This window comes from Vitis vinifera, chromosome 5 (genome assembly GCF_030704535.1).
Source record: "Vitis vinifera cultivar Pinot Noir 40024 chromosome 5, ASM3070453v1".
NCBI lineage: Eukaryota > Viridiplantae > Streptophyta > Magnoliopsida > Vitales > Vitaceae > Vitis > Vitis vinifera.
Genome location: NC_081809.1, coordinates 1,676,092 through 1,695,444, shown reverse-complemented (window position 1 = coordinate 1,695,444; position 19,353 = coordinate 1,676,092). Strand labels below are relative to the sequence as shown.

Here is a 19,353-nt window from a genome sequence, read left to right as displayed (position 1 = left end):
TCTAACCTATGCGAATATTTCCACTTTGAGAGTGTGTAACTTACTTGGAACACGCCTAGATTTAAAGAAGAGTAAAGCTAGCATCCAAAGTGAAATCTTTACGCAAAAAATAAAAAAATAAAAAGAAAATTGAGACATTACTCCCAGAATTTAGAATCTATGGGTCTTAATCCCACAAGGACGCCGAGAGCCCTAAACAATAAACCAAAAAGCTAACAATCAGCAATCCAAATGAAAATGGAACAAAAAACTCTAAGTTAAAAGATATACAAAAAAACTCTAAATAAAAAATATCAAATAATACATTTGATACTTGAAATCTTTCATCTTCTTCATAGAATACAAATTTTAAATTTTCTCCCTCAAAATGTTTCAAATTTGATCTTCAAATTTGATTTATTAAAACAAATATTTTGTAATATGGTAGTTGAAACTATTTAATTTTCAAATTAAATTAGTATCCCTTTTTGTATATATGAATAATGAGAGTATAAGGGTAGTTGATAGAATTTTCTTTTTTTAGATAGAGTTAAGCAGTTCATTAAATAACAAATTATATTTGATATTTAATAATAAATTATAAAAAAAGTTGTAATATTTAGATATGTATAAAATGCATGTGATTATTTCTCACAACATTTTTACCTATTTAATAAGTTTTTGTAAAAATTTTAATTTACACGTGTGTCATTTTGTTATTAGGGTCAAAAGTGGTATAAAATGGAGTCAAGATTTATCAGATTTTAGTTCATATAAATGATTGAATAATGAGACCTAGTAGACAGCTTTTTCTCTCATCTTATTTATGTATGAGTAATTGTTTAATAAATCTACCATTTGCCTAGTATGGTCCTTACACAGCACATTTTGGCACCCTTTTGCTAAGTATTGAATTTAAAGTCAGTTTGGCATAATATTTTGCTTCTTTTTAGTCAGAAAGCAAAACATGAGTCATAAGTAGAAGTCGCAAAGTGTATTTGGCTAATGGATTAGCATTTGGAAGAGCTTTTGCCACAATCTATACACTTCATCTTTAACAGGTTGCCCTGACTGACAGTGAGGAGAGTGTGATCTAAAGAGAAATTGAAGCTCCGTTTACAAGAAATTTCGAGAGAAACTCACACCCACCTTTGGAAGGAACTCAAAAGTCCACTCACACCCAACCAGCTTCCAGTTAATACTTCAAATTCACATCATCAAACAAGACCATCAACTTCAACATTCACTAAAGAAATTAGCTCAAAAAAATTCAAAATCCACAATTCCAAGTCTGCATTTTTTTAAACTGGGATTTGAAGGGTTCAACAAAACCTGAATCCAGTTTGCACATATGGCACATTAACTTTATTACAAGATTAAACTGGCCGGATAATTGATAATTGTCATTGGCCTTTTGATTCAGAGATGGACTGTAATGGGCTTGTAGTCGAAAACAATGACTTTCTCCAGGTGGGGCAGGAACAGATTTGCGAATTCGACATGGGCTGGATGAGATACATACTCTGCAATGCCTTCCACACTCTCGAAGGTTGACTCGAAGACATGAGTGAAACCTTGATGCATGTTCTCAATGCTCACATCCTTGCCCCTGTTACATTACAGAAGATGTCACAAGTTTTAGAGATTTAAGGCATGATGGTAACAGGCAGCATAACCATTTCGCCAGGCACAACTCAAAGACATCAGACTCAAACATGAACCATCGTAAATTTCTTCACTTATATGAAAACAGAAATGTTAGAAAGAGATCTATTGGTTCAACTGAAATTGTTCTGAGCAACTGATGCCTCATTATCAGATGAGTTCAAGGCATCTGCTTGGCAAATTAATATTGAAGTTCACTGAGTCATCATTAAGGCTTCTTGTTCATTATGAAAATGGAAGCAGTCTTAAGTGGTGTTTGTTTTTTTACTTAATTCTAAATAGAACTTTAATACTTAATAGTGTTAAATATTAAGTTGTTTGTTTTTGTAGTATTTTATTTTTATTAAGTATTAAAAAGTAAAAAAAAAATCAATATGTTATTTTTTCTATTTAGAAAAAGCTATATATTTTAATTTTTTCTATTTAGTAAAAAGTTTATAATAAATCATGAAAAAGTAAGAAAACAAACAACTTAAACTCTGAAAACAAATTACTTTCAGCAAAAAAATAAAAAAAACAAACACCACCTCAATTCTTATACAAAAAGCATATACCGGAGAATTTCATCATTCATGTAAGAAAACCTATGAAAATCCAAGCATGTTATGCAGATGACCTACTAAGAGTGCGGTTGACAATATTTTTATTCTAAGCATTTTTATTAAAGTTTTTTCTTTAGAAATGTTTTTGAGAGAATCACTTATCAAGTGTTTTTCCAAGAAATACTACAAGCAATTTTTCAATTTTGTAAAAATGTTTTCTATGTTGTAAATTAAGGGAAATGAATGACCACATTGATGGTCATTATGAACTCCATTTACTCATCTTTAAGATGAGTAATGGGAGTTCATAATGTGAAGCCTATAAAAGGCTTCTTACCCCTCCCATGTAATAGCATCCCGAGAAAGAAAGAAAGCTCTTCCTCTCATTCTCTCTCTCTCTCTCTTTCACTTTCTCAATTCTCTTATTTGATTCCTTCTTCCATATTATATATCAAAGTAAGATATATTTTATCTCTATTACTTTGATTTGCATTATATTTGTCCTTGTTTTACAACACGTTATCAGCACGAATTGCTCTGAAGGTAATTCTCGTATCTTCACTTAAAGTTATTTATATAGAATAAAATTTTACATATTTATATTATTGTTGATTTGTTTTGTTACATATTGTTAAAAGTTGTAAACAAATTATTTGATTTTGTTTATAATCAAAGTTATACCAATGCTATCAAGTTATTATAACTGATTTTAATAATATTGTTTTGTCATATATATATGAAGTTATTTGACAATGTCGAATATCACAAAACTCGAATTTGTGGCACTTGACATTTCGGGAAAGAACTATCTATCTTGGATCCTTGATGCTGAATTACATCTTGATGCAATGAACCTTGGAGCTACGATCAAACAAGGAAATCAAGCATCCCTGCAGGATCGCGCAAAAGCATTGATTTTCCTTCGTCATCACCTCCATGAAGGTTTAAAAAATGAGTATCTTACGGTAAAGGACCCTTTTACTCTATGGAGTAATTTGAAGGAAAGATGACCACCAGAAAACTGTGATTCTCCCAAAAGCTCGATATGATTGGATGCACCTAAGGTTGCAAGATTTTAAAACTGTTAGTGAATACAACTCTGCACTTTTCAAAATTAGCTCTCAATTAAAGTTGTGTGGAGAAAAAATCACAGAGGAAGACATGTTAGAGAAAACTTTTACTACGTTTCATGCCTCGAATGTGCTCCTGCAGCAGCAATATCGAGAGCGTAGATTTACAAAATATTCTGAATTAATATCATGTCTTCTTGTTGCTGAACAAAATAATGAGCTTTTGATGAGAAATCACCAGTCTCGTCCAACTGGATCTGAACCATTCCCTGAAGTGAATGCAATATCGTCCCAAACTCGTGGACGTGGACGAGGACGAGGACGTGGTCATGGTCGTGGAAGAAATCCCCGATACCATGGTTCTTATAGTAATAATTCTCAGAAAATGAAAGCCTCATTGCACCACCAGAAGTGGAACAATACTGAGACAATACAAGAAAATGGGAAGCGTTTACAAGATAAACCTCCTAAGAACCATGAGAATAATTGTTATAGATGTGGTATGAAGGGGCATTGGTCGCGTACCTGTCGTACACCCAAACATTTGGTCGACCTTTACCAAGCATCAATAAAAGCTAAAGGAAAAGAGATAGAGATGAACTTTACCGATGGTGATGGATTGGACCTAACCTACTATGACATTGATTTCTTTGGAGGTCCCAATGAAAAAATAGACCATTTGATAAATGATGAAAAAATTAGCATTGATTGATGTTACTCGATATATAAAATAATATATTATTATGTCTTATATTTACATCTTATTTACTTTGTTATTTACATTATGCCTTGTTTTTTTTGTTATATCTGAAATCCATGTGTTATTTGGTCTCAAGATGAATGAGGATGATGTATGTCTCGCAGACTGTGCGACCACGCACACAATTCTTCGAGATAAAAGATATTTCCTCGAATTGACATTAATAAAAGCTAATGTAAGTACCATATCTGGTACTACAAACTTAGTTGAAGGCTCTGGAAGAGCAAACATAACATTGCCAAATGGTACTAGATTCCATATAAATGACGCGTTATATTCTAGCAAATCCAGAAGAAATTTGCTCAGTTTTAAAGATATCCGCAGAAATGGATATCATATTGAAACTATGAATGAAGATAATGTAGAATATCTTTATATTACTTCCATTATATCTGGCCAGAAGCTTATAATGGAAAAACTCCCGGCTTTTTCCTCTGGGTTGTATCATACAACTATAAAGCCTATTGAATCATATGTTGTCGTGAACCAGAAGTTCAACGACCCAAAAGTTTTTGTCCTTTGGCATGACAGGCTAGGTCACCCAGGGTCATCAATGATGCGTCGAATAATCGAACACTCACATGGGCATCCACTAAAGAACCAGAAGATTCTTTCGCCCAATGAATACTCATGTGCTGCCTGCTCACAAGGTAAATTGATAATCAGACCATCTTTTACTAAAGTCATATCTGAGTCACCAATCTTTTTAGAAAGAATACATGGGGACATATGTGGGCCTATCCATCCACCATGTGGACCATTCCGTTATTTTATGATCTTAATAGATGCTTCTACTAGGTGGTCACATGTTTGTCTCCTTTCTACACGTAACGTAGCCTTTGCTAGACTTCTTGCACAAATAATCAGATTACGAGCACAATTTCCAGATTATCCAATTAAGACAATACGTCTTGATAATGCTGGTGAATTTACTTCTCAAACATTCATTGACTATTGCATGTCAGTAGGGATAAATATTGAGCATCCTGTTGCTCATACCCATACCCAGAATGGTTTAGCAGAATCCTTTATCAAACGTCTCCAATTAATAGCTCGACCATTACTAATGAAAACCAAATTACCTACTTCCGCCTGGGGACATGCTATTATGCATGCTGCAGCTTTAGTCCGTATTCGACCTACAACTTACCATGAATACTCCCCTTCACAACTTGTGCTTGGAAAACAACCAAATATCTCTCACTTACGAATCTTTGGTTGTGCAGTATATGTACCAATTGCACCTACACAACGCACTAAAATGGGTCCCCAACGAAGACTTGGGGTTTATGTAGGTTTTGATTCTCCATCTATCATAAAATATCTTGAACCTTTGACAGGCGATGTTTTTACAGCCCGCTTTGCGGATTGTCATTTTAATGAGAGTGTTTTCCCATCATTAGGGAGAGAAAAGTCGATTCCTGAAGAACGACGAGAAATTAGTTGGAAGACATCTACTATGACCCATCTTGATCCTCGTACAAATCAATGTGAACTAGAAGTTCAAAGGATCATTCATTTGCAAAATCTTGTAAATCAATTACCAAATGCATTCATTGATACAAAGAAAGTGACAAAGTCACATATCCCGGCTGCAAATACTCCAGCACGGATTGATGTCCCTGTAGGACAGTTAACAAATGAATCTAAGATACGCCTGAAGCGTGGTAGACCTGTTGGCTCAAAGGATGTAACTCCCCGGAAGAGGAGAACCCAAGAAAAACTTGGCACTCTAGAAGAGACCATCAAAATGACTGATCAGTTTAAAATTGATAAATCTATAGCCCTAGAAGAGGCACAAATAATGCAGAAAGCCCCTGAAGAGGTACATATTGAACAAGAAACCCCTGAAGATCCACATATTGAACGAGAAGCCCCTGAAGAGGCACAGGTACCTGAAAATTGTGAGATCTCAGTAAGTTATGTACAAACGGGAGAAAAATGGGATCGAAATAATATTGTTATTAACAATATTTTTGCTTTCCAAGTGGCCTCTGATATCATAAGAAATGATGAAGATCCCGAACCACGAAATGTGGAAGAATGTCGACATAGAAATGATTGGCCAAAATGGAAAGAAGCTATACAGGCAGAATTAAACTCATTAACAAAACGAGAAGTTTTTGGACCTGTAGTTCAAACACCTGAAGATGTAAAGCCTGTTGGGTACAAATGGGTATTTGTACGAAAGCGCAATGAGAATAATGAGATCATAAGATATAAAGCGCGATTAGTAGCACAAGGTTTCTCGCAGAGACCTGGTATTGACTACGAGGAAACATATTCTCCCGTCATGGACGCAATCACATTTCGTTTCTTAATTAGTTTGGCAGTCTCAGAAGGACTGGATATGCGTCTCATGGATGTTATTACAGCATATTTATACGGATCCATGGATAATGATATATACATGAAAATCCCCGAAGGATTTAAATTGCCTGATGCAAATAATACAAAGCCTCGTAGCATGTACTCAATCAAGTTGCAACGATCCTTGTATGGATTAAAGCAATCTGGACGCATGTGGTACAATCGCCTTAGCGAATACTTGCTAAAAGAAGGGTATGTGAATAACCCTATATGCCCATGCATTTTCATTAAGAAATCAGAAACCGGATTTGCAATTATTGCAGTGTATGTTGATGACTTAAATCTTGTTGGAACTCCTGAAGAGCTCACAAGAACAACAAATTACTTGAAAAAGGAATTTGAGATGAAAGATCTTGGAAAAACAAAATTTTGTCTCGGCCTGCAGATCGAGCATTTTCCAAATGGAGTTTTAGTACATCAATCAACATACATTAAGAAAGTTTTGAAGCGTTTTTATATGGATAAAGCGCATCCTTTAAGTTCTCCAATGGTTGTCCGATCACTTGATGTGAAAAATGACCCATTTCGTCCTTGCGAAAAGGATGAAGAGTTACTTGGTCCTGAAGTACCATATCTTAATGCTATTGGTGCACTTATGTATCTTGCCAATTGTACACGTCCAGACATTGCTTTTTCTGTCAATTTATTGGCAAGATACAGTTCCGCTCCAACTCGAAGACATTGGAATGGTATCAAACATATATTGCGTTATCTTCGCGGAACTACTGATATGGGTTTATTTTACTCAAGGGAATCAAAGCAACAATTGCTTGGATATGCAGATGCAGGATATCTTTCAGATCCACATAAAGGCAGGTCACAAACAGGGTATGTGTTTAATTGCAATGGTACTGCTATTTCATGGAGATCTGTCAAACAAACAATGGTAGCTACATCATCAAATCATTCAGAAATACTGGCAATTCATGAAGCAAGTCGTGAATGTATATGGCTAAGATCTATGATCCAGCATATTCGGGAATCATGTGGACTCTCCTCTATCAAAGGTGGCCCGACAACATTATTTGAAGATAATGCTGCATGCATTGCACAAATAACAGGGGGTTATATTAAAGGAGATAGAACTAAACACATTTCACCAAAATTCTTTTATACACATGAACTCCAGAAGAGTGGTGAAATTGATGTGCAACAAATACGCTCAATTGATAATCTAGCAGATTTATTCACAAAATCATTGCCAACCTCAACATTCAAGAAGTTAATACACAGGATTGGAATGCGTCAACTCAAGGATATCGACATGAGGGAGAGTATGCTTGTAAAAGGGTGTTAGTGTACTGTACTCTTTTTTTTTTTCCTTCGTCCAGGTTTTGTCCTACTGGGTTTTACTGGCAAGGTTTTTAACGAGGCAGTCCTAATATACCAAGAAAAGAATATTGTACTCTTTTTCCTTCGCTAGGTTTTTCCTATAGGGTTTTTTACTGGCAAGGTTTTAATGAGGCATATTCTTTTAATATGGTGGTCATCCAAGGGGGAGTGTTGTAAATTAAGGGAAATGAATGACCACATTGATGGTCATTATGAACTCCATTTACTCATCTTTAAGATGAGTAATGGGAGTTCATAATGTGAAGCCTATAAAAGGCTTCTTACCCCTCCCATGTAATAGCATCCCGAGAAAGAAAGAAAGCTCTTCCTCTCATTCTCTCTCTCTCTCTCTTTCACTTTCTCAATTCTCTTATTTGATTCCTTCTTCCATATTATATATCAAAGTAAGATATATTTTATCTCTATTACTTTGATTTGCATTATATTTGTCCTTGTTTTACAACATTCTAAATTTTGTTAAATACTTTATTTTTTTTCCAAAAGTGCTTTTTAAACCTAGTATTTTCTAAAAATATGGTCAAACAGGTTCTAAATCGTGTTAGACACAGACTCTAATTCCATCTAGGTGCTCAAAGGGCATCTTTCACATAAATGAAGCCACAAAAGAAAGAGTGACTTCTAATCAAACTTTAAGATAAACTTTCACATCAAACTTAGAAGTACCGAAACTATGTTTTGGTAACCTGGTTTTAGTTGTTGTGAATCTAAACATGTACATGAGGTTTTGAAAGTCTTGACATAATTGCTAAGAAAGCGGGCACCATCTTGGTGAGAGTTCTCACGACGTGCTTACTAACTTTAAAAAAAATCACTTTCAGAAAAAAGTCCTGCAAGAAGCATATATTGTCAAGCTAAAAGAGGAATATTTTGGTTCTAGCTACATGCCAAAGCACTAAATTATCTTCACTTATTTTCCTTTTAGGCATGCTTCAATTACAACTAAAAAGCATTCTATAGACAACTGATATTTCACCTGTGAAGTTTTTTCAACACATGATATGATAATTGTTTGAAAATTTGGAACTTTCTTCTCAATATAGGACCAGATGTTCCTGAACGTCTATAAAATTTTAAAAATATGTATATACAAAGAAGCACCAACAATAATTATCAAATAATTATTGTAGGACCAACATATGCTAGTGTAGTTGGTAAGTAGGACCGACAGGCATAGGCACAAAAACTGGGGTGTGAGAGTTTGGCAGTGCAATACTTTTGTTTCAGTGAGAATCTGATTTGTAAACCTTTATTAACTAAATGAAAGATGATGTGCATGAAATCATGTAGCTTACTTGGTCTATTTCTAGATACTAGCTACCAAAGCATTTTTTTTTTTTTTTTTTTTACATCAGATCTACTTCCTTTCACTTCAATTATAACACCCAAAATCGAATACGACAATAAAAAAAAGTTAAACGCTCAGTTTGGAGCATTTGAAGAACAAGTATTAAGTCAAACCATCCAATTTTCATACTCTTGGCCTATAGCATCCCAAGATTTTTCTTCACTATCAAAAACAACTAAAAAGAATTCCTTAAGGCACTTCGAATTGAAATTACCAAGGTTTCAAAATTAAAAAACATCCTGCCCAAAAAAGGCATCCACCTGGAACCTTTTATAACAAAATGAAATTATCATAATCATTCCATCTTCCTAGTTTGTATACTATTGCAGCAATGAAACAAACATCCCAAGTGGCAAAGAAGCCCTCTAACTACAAACACTACGTTTTACTTACCTAACCAAAATAATTGAAGTACGTAAATTCTACCAAAAAATTAAAAAGCAATAGCATGATAAAATTATTGTATTTGTCAAATGATTCAAACTGAAAAGTAATAGCAACTTCAAGATCCAACGACAAAGCACAACATAAATTTGAAATTGTTTACTATTAATCAAAAACTCCTAAAAATTAAATACCCTTTTGGGTTGATTTGCTATTGGCAGTCAAAGAATTATTTCATTAATAATTCTCTCATGAGAAGCAACAGCCCCTGAAGTTAACAGCAAAGTAACTCCATCAACCAATATATTCAGTCAATAATTCAAAATTTTAACTTAAAAGAAACTAAGCTCGGAATTGAAAAGAGATGGGATATTAGTGACCAAATAATCACATTATAATTAAACACATTTATAATATGTCAAACATACTACTAGATGAATACAAACAAAACCAAATACTTGTGTTATAATTAAATATATTAATAATGTTTTCATGCATACCACTAGGTGAATATAAACCAAAAGTCATACATATAAAAACGCCAAGATAGTAATAGCAACGTGGAAAACAACACCACAAGTAACAATAACAACAAGAGCAACCACTCCTTGGACTATAGATGGACTCCTACAACTCAAAATCCCTAACCGAATCTGGAAGACGTTCACTATTGAGAGAATCAGAAAAAGACATCCTAAGATCGAGTTAAAGATGGCATAAAGCATCCCCTTCCGAATAGACTTTCTGTTGAAGTGGTTTATATAAACTCTTCATTTGATTCCGCACCATTGACGAGTTTGATCATTATCTTCAAGTCATGAGCCACCAATGATGATGTGAGAAAAACCGCAAAGGAGACGACCTCAAACAACATCAAGCTCCTGATTGTGCTGATTTTGGCATTGTAGCCAAGACAACCATCAATGCTATGCAACCCTATAATGTTGAAATTAACATTCTTTTATTTCCCTATATAAATCAGTATAAATTAACATATTACTTTTATTTTCAAAGTTATTCAAGTAAAATCAAGTTAGGAGTTAAGAGATGACATCCACTTCGCCGCCCTTGATAGCGTTGTGAGTCTCAACTCCCTATACGCTACCTTTTCATTTCTGGGACTCTCATTCACCACTATAAGGCTGCATAGCATTGATGGTCGTCTTGGCTGCGATGCCAATATCATCATGATCAGGAGCTTGATGTTGTTTGAGGTTGTTTCCTTTGCGTTTTTTCTCACATCATCATTGGTGGCTCATGGCTTGAAGATAATGATCAAACTTGTCAATGCTGCGGAATCAAATGAAGAGTTTATAAGCCACTTCAACAAAAAGTCTATTCGGAAGGTGATGCTTTGTGCCATTTTTAGCTCCATCTTGGGACGTCTTTTTCTGATTCCCTCAATAGTGTAAATCCTCCAGATTCGGCCAGGGATTTTGAGTTGTAGGAGTCCATCTACAGTCTAAGGAGTGGTTTCTCTTGTTGTTATTGTTACTTGTGTTATTTTTCACATTGTTATTACCATCTTGGTGTTTTTACATGTGTGACTTTTGGTTTATATTCACCTAGTGGTATGTATGAAACATTATTAATGTGTTTAATTATAACACATTACTTAGAGGATGCATCCTCATCCCACTCGCTTGGTCAGCATGCGAGGAAACCTCTACTCCTCCCCCAACCTCTTGCTCGTTGGACACACAGTTTCTTCTTCTCGACTCCACAAACAAAAATCTCGACGGAGCTTCCCACCACAGTTGTAAAGAGAAGTTGGAATTGCCCACTACCACTTGCAACGAACTAGGTAAAGAACTCCCAACAGGATGCACCAAAATCTTGGCCCAATGCAGATTAGTCATCAGAGCTGTGTCAACAATGACAAACCCGCCACATTCATCCCCAATTTTCTTAAACACCATCCGACTCCAAAGGTGTAATGGGAAACCCAACACCCTCACCCACATCTCCTTGGCACGACCCCCCTTGCCCAGACAACCAGCCTCAAGGGTCTTCCTCGCCAAGTGCGGCACTCTCTCCTTAACCCTTCAAGAACCTTTGGCAAGCACCCTTTCTGCCTCAATAAGAATATCAAAATCAAACAAGGGCAAGGTACCTCCAAAACCTGAAATTTTCACCCCTTTTCAGAGACCAAAGAGCAGTCACAAAAGAACTGAGTGTACTTGTGATTAATTATTATACTACGGACTTTAATTAAATACTACTTTTCTCATGTTATTTCTGTGTTAGTGTTATTCATATATATATAGCCTCATATCCATTGACTCCATGATTTCTACACTTACTGCTTTGTCCACTGAAGTTACAAATCAAGACTTCTCACTAATGTGAGGGTGATAATCAAGATTAATCTGGATGATCTTAAGCCTCTTTCATGCAAAAACTTGATTCATGCCTTCAAATACAAAGATGAAAATACAACTTTCATCTATTGGATGGAATTGAGAATATAATTTCTAGAAAAATCATAAAAACATAAACAATTTTAAAAAATCAATAAATAAAAACTTCCAAAAATAATGAGATGGATTAGCTGAGTTAGGACACGTGTGCGTGGGTGGAGGACAAGAAAAGAAAAGACTTTCCAAAGGAAGATATTGTTGTTATATTATGAGAGAGATAGATGCAGGATAGTGGATCATTTGGCCTCCCATGCATCTCAATGAAGTTTATCCAACCATAATAAGAAAGCAACTGCCACATACAAGGACCACTACAACATCTTGGATATCCATCCACACTAGGTCAATTTATCAACTCTCACTACCTTGCTGAAACAACACAATACTGATATATAGAATTATTATCATACAATCTCCAACAAGAATATTTCTATGCAACTCTTTATCCAAATCACCATAAGATACATGCAAACAACAAGTGTGCATTAAGAACAATTGAACATTTCCAGTAAATTAACCTGTAAACACAGTGATGGTTTAGCACATAGGACAGAATTGTTGACTGTTGGAAACCCTTACCAATAGATTCTCAGAAGAGAAGTGCGTAAGGACTGTACATCATCTTAGCCATCATTTCTCATTATCAACCACCTTTAATCAGTAAACCTATTGAGAGCCTCATAAAACACCCTGCAGGAATTCATCTATTAGAATCTATAACTAATAATTAAGAAACTAAATAAAAAACATCAAACAACTGAAAATACATCCAAATAAAAGAAACATGTTAATTTACAATAGCTTTTAGAAAAATTCTAGTGATTAGAAGCAATAATTTTGGTGACATAAGGCTCTATTACCATGAGGGAATGCCTAAAATGATGGCAATGCCTGTTCAAGCTGATAGAGAGATAAGTAATATTTGAATTTGGACAGAATAAGAAATCTTTGTTTGATCCTATTTCATCTCTTTTTATTTTAAGTAACCAAATAAAAACCAAGTAAAAGAAACAAAAAAACAATTAGCTAGAAATTAGAGCATGAGACTAATAAAATAAAATAAAAATCTTCTAATTGTTTAGTCAAAGCTTTCACAATTCTCAAAGGCGAGACTATTTCTTTCCCTCCAAATGGGACCAAAATAAGCATAATGGAGCAACCTTCTAAGCCTTTTTTTCTTTTCCAATAAAGGAGCTGCACCAACTCAAGAGCATCCCATGACTACATCACCCCCGGTCCATCAAATAGAGCAAAAATCAATCCCTTGATTCTTAATGAAGATAAATCAAACATCTTGACATACAAACACAAATCTAGCGTCTTTTTAGCCAATCCAATTTCAATTGGCAATCTTTTTATGAATCATCATATCAATGAAAAGTTAGACATACACCAATACACACTACAACGAATATGGGGTTTTGCCGCAAATTAATTTGTGATTAAATAAGAGCATCTTGTGGTAGAAGATTATAAGTCCATGAGCAAATATTTTTAACCATAAAATTTAATTTTATAACAAAATAAACAATTTTTTCACAAAAAAAATTTGTGGCAACATATCATTTTTCGCCATAAAACAAGTTTGTAGCAACATATAATTTTTTTCATGAAAATAATCATGGTAAAAGGTCAATTTTTTGTCATAAAAAAATTCCTGGTAAAACATGTATCTTATTTAATGAATGGCAATTTCTTTGGAATAAAAACTTAAGAGACTATTTGGTAAAGGAAAGCTAGTTTCTCGGAACCAGATATATGCATATATGTGTATATACATATTCATTTTAGAGATGTTATGACACTAAAAGTAAGGACTGAGTCAGGACGGAACAGGGAATAACATGACATTGATGAAATACTTCTAAAACCCAATTGAAGTCATTATCTACAAATATTCTTTTCTTCAAATCATTGCCACTGGAAAAAATTGCTGAATGCTTAGTCTTAGTAAGTCAGCCTGAGATTCCTTTAATAAATGCATCCTTATTAATTTCAGAGTTCAAAATTTCGAATCAATCCCTGTTGAACTGAGAAATTTCAAGAGAAATCTTGGTTTAAATCAATCTTACCAATGCTGATAATAGCATCAAGAAGCAAGCCGAGCAGAGGCAGAAAAACTCCACCAGTGATTTTAGGACTAACAACTTCCACCAGAACTTCCAGGAATTTTTTTTTTTATGATATATTTAATATTCATGTTCTTTCTTTCATCATTTTAATATTGAATACTGATTTTATCATTCCTATTTCTTGTCAAACTTGCAATCTTTGATACTGACACCTCTCCTTTCTCATTGGGGGGAAAAGATTACCATAGTCCCATATGATGAACTACTAGTGATCACTAAACATTCACATGTGTTTGCTATTAACTTGCAGGTCCAAAATCCAACGAACTCCAGATTATAGTTTCATTACTTAAATTCAGGAATTTGACACATGGATCAAAAATCCTAGCTGTGGAGACAAAACTCCCATTAAGTTGAGTTTCTTTCTTTTGAGTAAACAAGTTCAGAGAATATAGAAAACTCAGAATGAAAAGATCATTAAGAATTCATATATGAAACTAATGAAGATTGAAAATAAGTTCTGGAACATCCGAATGCAATTTCCATTAATTACAAATCTCATAAAAATATGTACAAATTTCAAACTTGGTGTGATGGTTTATATTTTTTTCATGCCACAAATTTCAAATCTTGTTTATTAGAATATATCCATTAATTACAAATTTAAGAAAAACAGTATAAATTTATTCATAGTTGGCATCCTAAAATTAGGTTCAGACATGTACTTATTAAACTCAAACTTGAGGTTTTGATATTAATTCTAAAAAAGAATGCATAACACAATGTAGTTTTTTTCTCTTTTTATTTCTATTTTAATTTTGTTATTTAGAAATGCATGCATATATTCTCATCACAGAACTAGAAGAAAAATTTACTGCATAAATCAAAATAAAGCTTTTACAAAAACAACAAATTCCAAGTTTTTTTAAGTCATAAATTATTTAAACAAAATTAACCACTATGGTACAGAAGCTTTTATCCAGCTTAAAAAAGCTTGGGAAAATTGTGTTTTCAGCCCACTTTTCTGCCACCTTTGGGTGAGAGACACGTAGCAAAGGGGGGCATTCTTTGCATTGTGGTGGTTAGTGGGGCTGTTGAGGGAGAACTTATTTCGGGTTTGGTAGCATTAGAAAGGAAAGGGAAAAGCTTGAGCAGCGAGAAAGCTTGGAGGAAGAAGCCAAAAAGGGAGGAGGAGCTGAGGAGTTTTTGTTGGTCTTAGCAGAAGAGAGTACGGGAAGCCAAGCAAATTGTTACTTGTGAGGAGGGTTATCAGGTAAAGATTCATATGGGTCTCATATTTCACATTTTCCCACTGCTTTTACTTTCTTTCTGCTGATTTCTGGGCCCCATGTGTTGTTTGTGTGCGGACATTAACAGGCACATGATTATTTTGTAGAAATTTGAGATTGCCTGCATAACTTTTGGGTTGCTCCCACCTTTTTGCACTCTTCCTAACCTCGTGTGTTCTCCCACCATAACTTACCGGCGAAGACTGAAGATCCTACTACCACATGCAAGATCCTAGGACCCCTAATGAGATGGAATGACCCCTAATGGTTGGGTCTGGCTGCACTTGTTTTCAAATTCCACATTCATTAAAAACAGAGGGAAAGGAGATCAGGATAGATCATTATAGACCAGTGTACCAACTCCCCATTCATTTGAGGGAAAACTAAATATTATTCCATTTGAATAGAAGTTTAGACCTACACTTGTAGGTTCTGGCTTGCTTCATATACTAAAGGATGAACTAGTTCTGACCATTTATAATGATACCATCAGGCAAGGGAAGGGGTCTCCTCAAGTCCAAAGTTTGCTGTAATGTCTACCAACATTATGACACACAATGGAACAAATTAGGAGCATGACATGAAGGTTGAATCATAACATACATAAGCATCTTTGTCCAAATTGCATCTCTAGCACATCAGCTTTTCTTTTTAGTGTGATGAAGGAGGGAGCCAACTGACCTGATATAGTTTCCTGTCAAAGGTGAGTCTGATAGACATTTTTCAAGCCAATAGAAAGAGAGTAGGCATAGTTTCTTGTCCAAAATGAGAAAAGATTAGTTTGATGGACATTTTTAACAGCAAATAGAAACAAACCAAGTACTGCAGCCCTTTCACATAAAATTAGGACATTTGCATATTGTAAATAATAAGAAAAAAACATATGAAGCTAGGCACAAGAACTGAGGCTTCTGGTGTTGGTCGGATCATAACATCCTATCGCATTTGTAGAAATGTAAGAATAAGAAAACCAACTCTTTAGTAGATGCAAAGTGACAATGAGATGGGGACGTAGGATGATAAAAAGTTATACACTCATCAGTTTGGAGCGCTTTAAGACATGCATCTTAAGATACATTCTAATACCAAACTAAAATTCTCAAATAAGAAAACTAAAACGTATGCTTTTCATAATCTCTTTAAATAGTCTCTGCTTTTCTCTCTATAAATATCAAGAACAGATCATCATCATCAATGGCAGTAAACAAGTTTGCAACGAAACACCAACAAGATCATGCTTATTCTCATCTATAATGTTCTTGAATGGATTCTGATCCTTCTTCTCAACTCTTTTTTCTCTTTATCTTCTGTCTGAAACCCACATTGCGAAGATTTCAAAACTTGGATGCTATTCAAATCATCGAAAATTGGTTGAATTACAAGATATATGTGAGGATTGCTCATCCTCATCGCGACTTTGATTATTGTGAATTATCAAAGATTGCTTTCATTCCATGATTCAGGGTGATGATGAGAAGATTGTGGAAAAGGGGGAAGTAAATTTGAGGTGTTTCTATTGTGATGTTAACTTAAACGGAAAATTCCACTATCTTTATTTTCTGATCAAACCCTCTTAGGGGGTTTTGGATTATACCCAGAAAAGGAATTTGGTAATAGAAACTGGGATTGATGATGGCATTTATAGAAGCAAATCGGATTTTGCAACTGATTGATGCGAGGAAGATGAGGGGACTAATGGAAACAAAAGAAATAAGATACTCTCTAATGTTGATGGAAGTTCTGGAACAAGAGAAGATGAGGCAGAGGAGGATTATTTCACAGGTGACAACAGGGAATGTGAGAACAAAGGATTGGAAACATGGAAATAGCTCCTTTTGTTCTCTAAACAGTGGAAAAACAAAGGAAACATGTTTTTTGGTTATCAAAAAAGAAACATTTTGGAAACACGGGAAATAATGTAAACAATAAGTGATCAAAGTTCCAAACGAGGTTTTGGTGTTTTTGGTTCTCAAAAACAAAAAAACAGTTCTCAAAAACAATCACAAATGCAAGAAAATATTGGCCCAAGCGAAAGCCCACAAGCAAACAGTCCATCCTCAACCGTATTCAGGAAATGAATTCTTAATACAGATAGTTTTTTGAACTAGATTTAAAGTAGGCAACTTACCTGGAACACGCCTAGATTTAAAGAAGAGTAAAAGCTAGCATCCAGCACACAAAAAAATAAATAAATAAATAAAATAAAAAATTGAGACATTACTCCCAGAATTTAGAATCTATGGATCTTAATCCCACATGGACACCGAGAGCCCCAAACAATAAACCAAAAAGCCAACAATCAGCAATCCAAATGAAAATGGAACCAAAAAACTCTAAGTTAAAGATATAGAGAACCCCCTTTCAATTAGAGGCCTCATTTCAACAGAGTCGACCCTAGCCAAAGTGAGCCAAAACAGAGAACTTGAGGATCTCGTTTCCTCCTAATCTAACCAGATGATCCGAAAATTTCTTGAGCAAACGTGATATCGTCCTTCGAAACGACGTGGATAGTGTTCGCCATTCTAACCGGATTCGTTTTCGTAGTAGCATTCTTCCTCCTCATTTTGCTATAAGGCTTCCTCCTCAGAAAGCCTATAGCAAAATGCTGTAGATTGGAAAATAATTCCAATTCTACGGCACTTTTTTAACACATAGGATGAGGGAGGGAAAAAAATAGTATTTTATAATTGAAAAGAAGTGCAAACCCATTTCCCCACCACCCGTTTTCGTGAAATTTAAATCCAATGGCACAAAAGCAAAGAGACCCCTAGAACATATCCAGAAAACACAGGAAGCAGAAAAAAAAAAAAAGCAATTTTTTTTATTTTCCGGAGGGTTTTGCATGGATTTTCTCGGAAATCAAACGAGGATGAATTTTCCCGGAAATCGAATGGGGGATGGATTTTCTTGGGAATCAAACGGGGGTTGCAAAAAATAATAATAATAGTATGATTAGATTAGTACCTGCGAGGATTGAGAGCAGAGGAAAATAGGGCCTTTTTTCGGGATTCTCTCGTCTGGAGGGCAACCTCGGAAAAGGGCTTCTTGATGCCCGAGTGAGAGAGATTTGACTTAGGTTCAATCCTTGGCTACCATTGAATTATGATGCTCTTTGATATATTCAATTTAAATTTGTTAAGGTTCATCATTAAAAAAAACTTAATTTTAATTATTTTATTTTAAATTATATTTAATTGATTAATAAAAAATATAAAAATTAATATTATAATTTTTTTAACAAGTCTTTTTTATATTATTTTTATGATAATTAAATATAAAAAATATAAATATTAAAAAAAATCATATATGTATCATGATAAGATAATCTTTTAGGTAGTAGTATCTTATTGAAGTTGTTGGCTTTAATTATTTTCCTAGTCTTTCTGCTTCTAGGTGAAGGTTTCTTTGATTATCATTATTTGGTTTTATTTAATTAATTAATTTTAAATTTTCATTATCAAATGATGGAATATATATTTCGTTTTTTGTTGCTTTCTTTTGGTAAGGATGACGCTATGAATCATGGCAATTAGTTGTGGAATTTTTTTTTCCCTAGATGATGATAATTTTTAAAATATGGTCTTTAATAGTTTTAGTTGTTCATTTGGAAGTATTAGACAACCTATTTTTATTTTATATCTAGTAATGTTTTTTCATCCATTACTCGATTATGAGGTGTACGAATTAGAGGGGGAGGGGCTCATACGAGAGGGACTAGGCATACATCTGTTCTTAGAGATGCACCATCAACTAACATTAGCCCGCCACCTGTTGAGGAGACTTCTATTACACCTATAGAGGTGTCATGCACCCCACCTGTAGTACCACTTGTTGCATCATCACCACAACCGATAGAGGCTATATTGGTTGATGAAGAGTTAGTTCATATAGCAAATGATGATCAGTAAAGATAAAAGAATGATCGTGGTCGAGGACGTGGTAGGAGATGTGGTTGTTGAGCTCATGGAGGGGTACATATTAGCCCCATAGAGCCAATAGTGGAACATGCATATCATGGACGTCCACAACAAAAAAGGAAGGCTCCTTCGTGCAATACGCATTGAAGATGTTACTATATATGACTTATATTTTGGATGTTGTAAG

At 34.6% G+C, this 19,353-nt stretch overlaps 1 long non-coding RNA gene across 1 annotated transcript; it reads right to left on the bottom strand.

Moving 5' to 3' along the window:
• Positions 1 to 1,187: 1,187 nt before the first annotated feature.
• LOC109122687 (uncharacterized) lies at positions 1,188 to 18,372 on the bottom strand. The gene is made up of 3 exons (XR_002030170.2): positions 18,214 to 18,372; positions 12,468 to 12,578; positions 1,188 to 1,588 (listed from the first exon to the last, which is right to left on the bottom strand). It is a non-coding gene; the product is annotated as an uncharacterized LOC109122687 (long non-coding RNA).
• Positions 18,373 to 19,353: the final 981 nt, after the last annotated feature.